Source organism: Mauremys mutica, chromosome 21 (assembly GCF_020497125.1).
Source record: "Mauremys mutica isolate MM-2020 ecotype Southern chromosome 21, ASM2049712v1, whole genome shotgun sequence".
Classification (NCBI taxonomy): Eukaryota; Metazoa; Chordata; order Testudines; family Geoemydidae; genus Mauremys; species Mauremys mutica.
In genome coordinates this window covers 19,229,809-19,240,764 of record NC_059092.1, presented here as the reverse complement: position 1 = coordinate 19,240,764, position 10,956 = coordinate 19,229,809, and the positions used below count along the sequence as shown (strand labels likewise).

At 47.5% G+C, this 10,956-nt stretch overlaps 1 protein-coding gene across 5 annotated transcripts in view; it reads left to right on the top strand.

Annotated features, from left to right (window-relative positions):
• Positions 1-208: 208 nt before the first annotated feature.
• Positions 209-10,956, top strand: part of ZBTB40 (zinc finger and BTB domain containing 40) — a 67,381-nt gene continuing 56,633 nt past the window's right edge. For 4 of the 5 annotated variants that reach the window (XM_044996521.1, XM_044996518.1, XM_044996520.1 and 1 more), the window contains exon 1: positions 209-336. The gene's annotated coding sequence lies outside the window, so the exon portion shown is untranslated. The remainder of the gene's footprint in view (positions 337-10,956) is intronic. The other variant, XM_044996517.1, reaches the window with a different exon arrangement.

Below are 10,956 nucleotides of genomic sequence, written 5' to 3'. Positions count from 1 at the left end.
ACAAGACCAGAACCACCCCTCCTGCCCAGGCCCGCCCCCGAGGCTGTTTGTCTTGTGCTCCCCTCGTCACGTGACCTACGCCGCCACCTGAACGGTTCCCGCGTCACGTGATATGGAAGCCCGCCAGCCATGTATCACGTGACCAGACCCCCCACTTCCGCAATAGTAGCTGCCCGACCCGCTCTCGCCACGTGACACAGGCGGCCGTCCGGGGGGTGGTTGGGATAGCTGTGGCTTCAAGATGGCGGCGGCGCAGATCGGGGCCTGGCACAGCCGAGGGGAGCCTGTTGTTGAAGCTTTATTGTTCCTGCTGCTGCCGCGCCGCTCCTAATAAAGGTAACCATGGAAACGGCGGGGCCGCGCCGCAACAGCTACAGGCGCCGGCCGGCGGGCTGCCCCGGAGCTGGGTGGGGCCCCCGGGGGCCTCAGGGGAATGGGGGATTGCTGCCGCCTTTCTCCCCGGCCGCGACGCGCCCCGGGCCCCGAACCTCCAACCTGGCCTGGGGGCTTCGTCCACACAGGCCGAGGGAGCCCCCTCGCTCGGGGCTTGGGGGGCGGGGTTGTTCCCCTCGTGCCGGCTGAGGAGAGCCCCGGGCTGGCGTGGGTTCCCTGTCAGACAGTGTCCGGCTGCAGTGAGAGCGGGCCGGGCCCTTCCTTGTGGGGGCCCTAGTGCCTCGCGGGTGGCTGGGCCTCAGGAGCGAGGGGCGCCCCTTTCCCCGCTCCCCACAGCGGGTCCCCGGGGGCAGGCCATGGCCCCTCTGCCCGAAGCGGTTGGATGCCTGGAGGCGTTTTTGTGCCTGTCCCGGTGCTGGGCCTGGCCAGTTCCCATGTCTGGGGGACTCCACTGAGGAGGTCTGGGGCTGTTTTTCATGTTTTAACTGGGTAGAAATCTGATTGACATAATTAGCAAGGCTCGGGTTTTGTCATGGTTATTTTTAGTAAAAGTCATGGCCAGACCAAGGGCAGTGAACAACAATTCACAGAGACTGTGACCCGCCTGTGTCCTTTGCTGCTGTGGCTCCCTGGTTTCCCCCACTACTGTGGTGGCTGGGAGCTGTGGGGTTCCCTCTCTGCCCATGGCGCCTGGAGCTGCAGGGTGACCATATTTCCCAAAGAGAAAATGGGACACTCCAGCCGCAGCCCTCCTCTCCCTGGGCGAGGCTGTCAGGGTGGCTGGAACCCTCAGGAGTCTGTCACCTGTCACAGGAACTTTGCAGGGGCCCCCCTGTCACTGCTTGTTCGCTGGCGCTGGAACCCTGCCTGGGCCCCACTGGCTGGCAGCTCCAGAGTCCTGCAGCCCCTGGGGCTGAAGCAGAGAATGTCAGGGAGGTCTCTGGAAGTCAGGGATTCAGTGACTTGCATGACCTCCCTGACATAAACATAGCCTAATAGACTAACACGGCTACGTCTCTGATACTTAATAATTAGGGACATTCCCAGATCTCTTATTCTGGGCCCACAGCCCTGTCTGCTCTTCTAAGATGTTGAAAACTAGATTGTCCTATTTATTTCTCATCTGACAACAACATGAACAGGCTTAAAAATTGCTGCACTGGTTGCTGGGCTCATAAAAATATTTAAAAACTACTTAGTGGGGTAGGAATTAAAATCTCAGTTGCTGTCTGGGTGGAGTTCTTCCTAGGATTCCACAATAGTGCTCCAGATGAAGGCATTAATTAAGTCATTCTTAGAATGCTGTTAGGGTTCAGAATTATGCTATACACTTTAGTATGATCTTGTCCTCATTAGTAAACATATATCATATAAGGCACACATAAGAAAGCTGAAAAGCCTGTCCTACGCAGTCAACTGTGCCCAACTAATGAGTGTTACTCAGATTTTTCTTTCTTTGCAAAGTGGGGAGAGAGGTCACTTTATTTAGATTGTTAAATACAATGTTTATTTAAGCAAATAAATTAGAATGTAAATGTATGAAAAAAAATTAAATATCTTCTTCTTTAGTTACACTTTTCAATATAAAGTCTCTCAAATATAATTTAATTCCTGATAGAGGACCTACTTATAAAATACATTATCCTAATGCAAGTATTTTTTAAATATTATAGATATTTTCTCCCTTCTTCTTTAAGCATTTCCTTCATAGATTCCCACCCTTGGGATGTACATATTCCTCACCATATAAACTTGTGATCTGGAAAGCAGTAGTCAGTAGCAGACTGCATTTATGCCTTCATATCTCTGGTGTTACAAAAATAAGAAATGAGGGTTTATAAAGAGCCGTGGTCCTTAACCATCTCCCAGTTCTTTTGGCATACCGTAAAATCAGAACCCTTGCTAATCCCAATCATCTCTGCTTTATGAGCCATCTTTAGAGCTGTTTTAGCTAGTCGGAGGACAGAATGGGCTTATGTTTAAGACAGTAGACTGGGAAGCCGAGGCTTCATGTGTGACTTTGGGGACGTCGCATGGGGCAGATATTGTGAAGAAAAAATTCAGCATCCAAAAGCTTCCATTTGGACACTCAAGTAAATGGTCAGATTTTCAGAAAGAGCTCATTTCCCATTTGAGCATTATTCTCAAAGGGAGCTGATGAATTTTTTAAAATTTGGCCCTTAATTGCTCTGTGCCTCAGTTCCCTATTTGTAAAATGGAAATTGTAGTATTTCCAACTACAGAGGGGAATTGTGAGGAAACATTCATTAATGACTGTGATGGTGGCCATATGGGTACCTAAAGAGAGAGATTTTAGGGTTTAAAACCTTAGGAGATGTCTCCATGGCCAATGCTGAGAAGAAAACCAGCTTTAAGTGCTGTGTATCCTGTGAGGCCAAGATGTTTCTCTTGGGGATTAGTACTCCAGGGGAAATTCTGCAACAAAAAATAAAAATTCTGCTCACAATATTTCAAAATTCTACATATTTTATTTGTCAAAATAACACAATATAATCACACCATTTTCAATTATCTTTGATAATTTATTTCAAAATACCTGTCAGCAAGTGTGTCTGTAACAATACAGACAACGACGAAGATTCAGGAAATGTTTTTTGACAAATAAGATTCCTTACTAGACATATTAATATAGAACTCTCAATAATAATTCATTTAAACTACAACACAGAATCCTATTTCCTGCACCCCTCGGAAGCAGTGCAAACAGGACCGCCCAGAGGATTCAGGGGGCCTGGGGCAAAGCACTTTCGGGGGCCCCTTCCATAAAAAAAGTTGCAATACTATAGAATACGATATTCTTGTGGGGGCCCCTGCGGGGCCAGGGGTCTGGGGCAAATTGTCCCACTTCCCCCCCCGCCCCCCCGGGTGGCCCTGAGTGCAAAGGCTTGAGGGAGTCAGGGGTAACGGAAGAGCTGAGGGAGAGGGAAGTAAATAGCTGGGAAGGAGCCTGGGTGTGAACTTGAAGGGTTGTTGGGTATGGATGGGAAAAGTATGGAACAGCTTTTGGGGGGGGGGGGGCGATTGTTAGGGAGCTTCCCCCAGGCAGACCCTGGCTTAGCCCTAGCTTCTCCCATTCAGTCAGGCACATCTGCCCCCTGGTCCCTATGTGTTCCTGCACCCCCATGTGTCCTTGTACCCCTGTCCACATATGTTCCTCCACCCCCACTCAGACACCCACTCCCCCATCCCCATGTGGCCCTGCTCCCCCTCCCCCTGCTCCTGTGTGGCCCTGCTCCCCCTCCCCCTGTTCCTGTGTGGCTCTGTATCCTGTCCCCATGAGTCTCTGTGCCCCCACCTAGCCACTCCCCTGTCCCTATGTAGCTCTGCCCCCACCCAATCACCATGTGGCCCTGCACCTCCCTCCCCACTTTGGACCTGCACCTCCCTCCCCACTTTGGACCTGTGCCTCCACTCCCATTCAGGCCCTGCCCCAATCTGTCCTCCCCCACTAGGCCTTATGAGCCCCAGCACCCCACACTGTCTCTCTCCCCATAGCCCCTGTCTCCTGACAGGCAGTGTGAAGAAGGCAGGCTCTTTCCCTTCCCTAGCAGGCCTGGAGCTGCTGCTTTGTTCTATCGCCACAGCGCCCTCTGGTGGTCAAAAGGTGGGACTGCAGCAACATTTCAAGAGAAGCTTTTTTCTGTGCAAAAAAAAAATATATCCACAGCTCATTAATTATGCACGTGCACAGTAGCACAGAATTCCCCCAGGAGTAGATAAGGGAGTCTCACATACTGATCCATCTGGTCTCTTCCCCACTTCTCTATTAGCTGGACATACTGGTTGTTTTGAAGTTGCTTATGAGAGAAGAGCAGCTGGCATTGCTTTTATAGAGCAGTACTGAGGGATTTGTTTTGGAATAGGATAATTCTATAGACTTTATAAACAAATTTGAGGAAAATAGGCACCATTTTGGGCTGACACAGTGTCCTTCCAAAAGGTTTTCCTTTAAAAGACTTTCAGTGAGGATCAGGACTCATTATGGACTGCTTCATGCCTTGTCTGATATCAGTCTCACTAGAACAGTATGTTCTCCTGTGCTTTATTAAAAGCAGACTGGTACAGGGGAGCTGGTCAAAACTGTGTAAACACCACAGTGAATTACAATGTGGAATCTGTGTGTCTGATGTAAACTCGCACAATGAACAGAAATTCAAATCTGCAACTGGCATCCTGTGTGTATTGCAGATGTCACTGAAAACCTGTATAATCTCAGTATCTCTCAGCATTCTTGGGCACATTGAGGCATGTTAGGAACAGAGTTTTGAAGCAAACTTTGACTTTGTTTTTTGTTGTTTAGGTTTCAACAGGACTTCCATGATTGTAATTTTGTACTTTGATTAGGCCTACACTGTTCCAAGTAGGATAGGTGGCAACCCTTGCTTCAAAGGATAATGGAAAACTCACTGTGAAGAGTTGGGACATATCAATTTGTTTTTCAATCTATTTTATTTCCATTCAAAGCATCAGTGCAGGCAGATAGCCTAGGAAAAGAAGCAATGCTTTTGCTGTATTCTGCCGCGTTTAGAGATTGAGGAAGACTGAATATAGTCAAAGTGTTGCTTGTTTTCCTCTATCTGTCTGCACTGATGCTTTGAACTGAAATAAAATAGATTGAAAAACAAATTGGTATGCTCTGGCTCATCATACTGAGTTTTGCATTATCCTCTGGGAGCACCGCCTGCTCCAGCACTTTGGATCACCCAAGAGGAAGGTAATGACCCCTCAGTTTCTTTCAACTCTTCAAAAGACTGTCACTTGTGGTGGGAGAGGAAAGAAAATTGATTCATGTATGTGGTGTTCTGGCTTTCCAATAACCCTTTCTCTAAGGTCATCATCTTGATAACAAGACAGGAAACTTGTAACACACACAAAAAAGTATTTAAATTTTGAGTTAAGACAGTCACTCTGTCCTTAACTCTCACATTTACAGAGCACTTGATATGGAGGCTTGCTCATTTTTCAGAGACTGCTGCAGTGCCCAAGGGACGGCACAGTGAAAGAATGTGAAGGAACAAACGTGGGCTTTCTGTTCACTTGTGTTTATTGATTTAGCTGAGAACCTTTAAAAACATGATTTGAGCAGGTGCAACGTGGGCATTGACAGGGCAGGCTCACCTCAAGAGGTCATCTTAGGAGAGAGAAGGAAGTTTGCCCTAATGACCAATTCAGGGCTTAGCTACTCTAAGCAGAGTGCAGACAAGGGAGCCCAACTAGTGCTGACAGTGATAGGATATTTCATGATGCAGCAGAGGGGGAGAGAGAGCTCAGTGGTTTGAGCATTGGCTTACTAAACCCAGGGTTGTGAGTTCAATCCTTGAGGAGGCCACTTAGGAATCTGGGGCAAAAATTGGTCCTGCTAGTGAAGGCAGGGGGCTGGACTCAATGACCTTTCAAGGTCCCTTCCAGTTCTAGGAGATTGATATATCTCCAATTATTACCTTTAGACTGATCAGCTGTCAGACAGAAGTGACTTTTATTTATAGCTGGATTATTCTCTTTGCTGATTATTCTCTTTATTCTCCTTCATTTTATATACTTTACATGCTTTGTAATTTCCTAGAAGCTTAAATATAAAATATTTCCCCCTAACATTCTTACACTCAAAGTCTTAAACAGCATTCCCTTGTTTAGCCCCTTATTAGGCAATATTATCTTTTTGTGTGCATTGTTTTTATCACCAATGTCTGCATTGTCCAGGTCTAGCAATAGCATTTGTTAGCAAAGTTCTGTCAGTAGGGGGAGTCCACGACTGTGGATCTGTAGGTTGTTTAAAAAGTAGTGCTGAGTTATTGTTTATTAATTTCTTGGTCATGCAATGGTAGTTGATTTTTGTTTTTTAAAGGGTAGACAAATAAAGACACTTGAAATCCCAAAGAGCTTTTCCATCATGTTATACATTTTAAAGTTAGTCACTTTGGTACTAATAATCTTTAAACACAATGTTTTTAAAGCAGGTTTTGGTATTTTTATCGGAATCAGCAGAGGTGTTGGTCAGAACCATATATATGTTAGTTATGCAGTGCCAAGGATATGAGAGCTTCATGAGTGCAATGGCATTGGCACTCTGACGATCCCTGATGTAAACAGCTTTCTAACAGCATGAGAGCACCAGGTACTCCTGAGGTAATTCTGTGCCAAAAATTAAAAATTCTGTGCACAATATTTTAAAATTCTGCAAAATTCTGCAGATTTTGTTTGTCAGTAAATAAACATAGAGGCTCCAGCATGGCAGTGGGGGGCACAGGCCACTTTGTGCATAGAGGTGGGAGATCACCCTGCAGTCCCCCCTCTCCACCCCAGTGGGACAGGGACTTGGCAGTGAGGCTGCACCTGGCTCTGACGCAGCACAAGGGCCGGGCCTGTCCCAGAAACACCCTGGGGTCCTTCCCCTTCACACCAGGTGCACCAGGTATGCCCAGGCAGGCTCAGCCAAGCAGGATCCAAATGTAGAGGAGCTTGTGGGGGAGGAATCCAGATATAGGGTGAGAGGGTTCTGGGGGGAGAAATCTGGGTGCGGGAGACTTGGTGGCAGGTCCATGGGGGGTCTGGATGCACAGGGGTTTGGTGAGGGGTTCCAGATGCAGGGGCAATGGGACTCTGCAGGGGGGTCCAGGTGAAGGTGGTTGGGGCTCAGCAGGAGGGGTCGGAGGGATGGAGCTCAGCAGGGGGTCTCTGGGTGTAGGGGGTTCAGTGGAGGGAGGGGGTCCAGGTACTGAGGGAGTGGGGCTTGGTGGGGTGGGGAAGTTCTATGCCATGTTATACAGGATGTCAGACTAGATGATTGCATTTGTTCCTTCTGGCCTTGGAATCTATTAAAATGATCCTCAGTTCCCCTCCAAGGCAGGAAGCTCCCTGCATGAGAAGGCATGAAATGGCCTGCTTTTCCTCATATGGTTCTTCCTCTCTTGATCCATGAAGAAAGACTAATTGGGGGGCTAAGTCAGCTCAGCAAGTGTCTTGGCCTTCTCTCCAGGAGACTCCCTCGCACAGCCCCTTCTTTTGTTTAAATTGCAATGGAGTAGCATTGAAAATGAACAGAGGCAGCTTTCTGATCAGAAGAGGAACAGTGTTCAGATGGCTCCTGTTGTGTATTTGGTTGTCATGGTTTTTGTTCCTATGGCAACTGAGTTAGATTATTAGGGGATAGCCCAGCCGGTTTCGGCCGGTTGGGTGAGCTCTGTGTCTGTAAATAAAATGGTAGTTTTGTTAGCTGTCTGCTGTCTGGCCTCAAGTGATTTCTTCCTAAACCGGCTGCCCCCAAGGATATAACAAGTGGCGACGATGGATGGGATTTCCGGTGCTGCTCCAGTAACAGAAGGAAGTAGAAGTCAAGGTAAAGAACAAACAAACAAAAAAGTTGCTTGTTTGCACTGACTGTGAAAGTGAAACTAAAAATCATGGCTACTCTGACCAGGTCACTGGAACCTTTTGATGAGAATATAGAGCAGTGGCATGTGTATACTGAGCGTTTTGAGCTTTTTGTTATTGCAAATGACGTTACAGAAGCGAAGAAGGTGCCAATATTCTTAAGTGTTGTAGGGGCTAAAACCTACTCCCTGCTACGCAGCTTACTACACCCTGTTAAGCCAGCGACTAAATCTTACAGTGACATTGTGGAAATCCTGGGGTCCCATTTTTCCCCAAAACCAATGGTAATTCCACAAAAGAGACCAAAAGGAAGATGAAACAGGTGTACAATTTGTAGCAATTTTAAAAAAGCTAGCAGAACACTGTGAATTTAAAGAGATGTTAAATGATGCCCTGCGTGACAGGTTAGTGTGTGGCCTCTGCAGTGAAGCTATACGGAAGTGCCTACTGACAGAGGCTCAGCTTACCTTACAGAAGGCTGTTGATATTGCTTTCTCCATGGAACTGGCTACAAGGGAGGCACAATACATCGGTGCATCCCCTGGGGTGCAAAAAGTGTCACAAGAACCGACCCACAAAACTGTGCAGAGTCAAGAATGTTACCGCTGTGGTAAGCCGGGTCACCAGGCATCAGAATGCTGGTGTAAGGACCTGGTATGTCGACACTGTGGCAAAAAGGGACACATTGAGTGTGCCTGTAAACAAAAGAAAAAAAGGCCTGTGGTCTGGCCGACAAAAAGAAGAACCCTGCATACCCTAGAGCAGACCCAGGATGATCGAGGTGACACCTCATCGCAAGAGGAAGTGCCACTGCATGTTTTGTCTTTGGCAATGGGCTCACATGAATACTGGGTAACCCCGTTGTTGGATGGCAAACCTATACGCATGGAACTGGACACCGGTGCAGCCGTCTTGCTGGTCTCCGAGACTGTGTATAAAGAAAAGCTACAGCATCTTCCGCTTAAGGCAACAAAAACTGTTCTGAAGACGTATACGGGAGAAGCTGTGCCCATGTTGGGCACTATTGATGTTAAGGTGGAGCTCAATGGACAGGCTGCTAAATTGCCACTGTTTGTGGTGAGAGGTGACTACCCAGCCTTAATGGGTAGGTCTTGGCTTGGGAAGATTCAACTGAACTGGGCAGAAGTGCACCGGATGACTAAAGAAGAAACCAGTCTAACCCCTATACTAAGGAAACATGCTGCTGTTTTTGGAGATGATTTGGAAAGTATGAAGGGAATCACTGTGACATTGAACATTAAACCTGACAGTCCACCAAAATATCTGAAAGCCCGAACTGTGCCATATGCCATCAGGCCAAAAGTTGAAGCAGACCTGGAGCGCCTGGTCACCAATGGAGTCCTAATACCAGTTACCCATAGCTCATGGGCCACTCCTATCGTTCCAATAGTGAAGAAAGATGGCTCTCTCCGGATTTGCGGTGATTTTAAAGTCACTGTCAACCCAGTGTTGTGTGCAGAGCAATACCCGCTTCCCCACATCAATGACCTCTTCGCAGGCCTGGCTGGGGGACAAAAGTTCAGTAAGATTGATTTGAGTCAAGCATATTTACAGATGCACGTCGATGAAAAGTCCCAAGAGCTGTTGACTATTGCGACTCATAAGGGGCTTTATTGATACTGTCGCCTACCCTTCGAAATAACGTCTGCTCCCGCCCTGTTCCAGAGGGCTATGGACCAGATCTTCTGTGGCTTGTCAGGAGTTCAGTGCTATCTGGATGATATCCTGGTCACTGGAAGAAATGAAGAGGATCACTTAAAGAACTTAGAGGCTACCCTACAAAGACTGGAAGAGTATGACCTACGAGTTTGCAAAGTCAAGTGTGAATTCTTCAAGCCCTCTGTTGAATATTTGGGACACATCATTGATTCTGCAGGTCTTCATAAGGCCCCTGCAAAAGTTAAAGCTATTGTGGAGGCTCCCCCACCTCGAAATGTAAGCCAGCTGCGCTCGTTTCTTGGACTACTGAACTATTATGGAAAGTTCATCTCACAGTTAGCCACACTGCTAAAACCACTTAATGAGCTCCTTGGGCAGAACAAGGCCTGGAAGTGGACTGAAGCCTGTGATGTTGCATTTAACAAAGCTAAGGATGCATTGCTAAATTCTGAAGTTCTAACGCACTTTGATCCATCCTTACCCCTACAATTGGCCTGCGATGCCTCCCCTTATGGAGTGGGAGCAGTCGTGTCACACATTATGCCTTCGGGAGAAGAGAGACCTATTGCTTTTGCCTCACGCACTCTAAGCAAAGCAGAAACTAACTACGCCCAAATCGAACGTGAGGCATTAGGAATTGTTTTTGGAATTCGGAAGTTTCATCAGTACCTGTTTGGGCCCAAGGCGGAGCAACAGCGGGGGTTCGTTGCCCGGTGTGCGTTGCACTAATTAACACACCAGGGTGGAGAAGCAAACCACGTTTATTTGAGCCCAAATAAGGTGCCAGGGAGAAAAAGCATTCTCAAATCCTGCACACCCGCGCGCAGGCAGGGTCCCAGTATTTATACCCCCCTTGTTTGTGTAAGCCTTTTGTTTGGTTTTCCCCCTCACCCCTCCCTTCCCAACAGCAGTTACTTTAAACATTACATCTCAGCGTGTTAGAAAAGTTCCCATTCGCAAGCTTATCTTTGGCCTTGTCGGCCCAGGCGCATGTAGACTTTTCTCCCCCCTCTCCCTCTCCTCCCCGCCGCTTTTGCTGTTTCAAACTCCTGCATCTGCAAGCTGAGACAGCTGACAGTTACACATTTTGCTTGCAGTCTGTTAGCATCTTAGGCTGGTTAAAGTTCACAGCATGGAAGACCTCTGGTTCACTCAGGCCTGCAGTCACAACTTTGGTTTACTTAGGCCTAGTGACACCAACACCTACACCCATGGGACTGGCCTGAAAACCCGTGGCAACGTATTCACATTGACTTTGCTGGCCCCCTTGAAGGAAGCATGTTCTTGGTGGCAGTAGATGCCCATTCTAAATGGCCAGAAGTCTCTATAATGCAGTCCACTACTGCAGAGAGTACTATCCAAAAACTACGAGGACTCTTTAGTCGTTTTGGTCTGCCAGAACAACTTGTGAGCGACAACAGACCGCAGTTCGTCTCTCAGGAGTTTCAAAATTTTATGAAGGCAAATGGGATACACCACATCACATCAGCA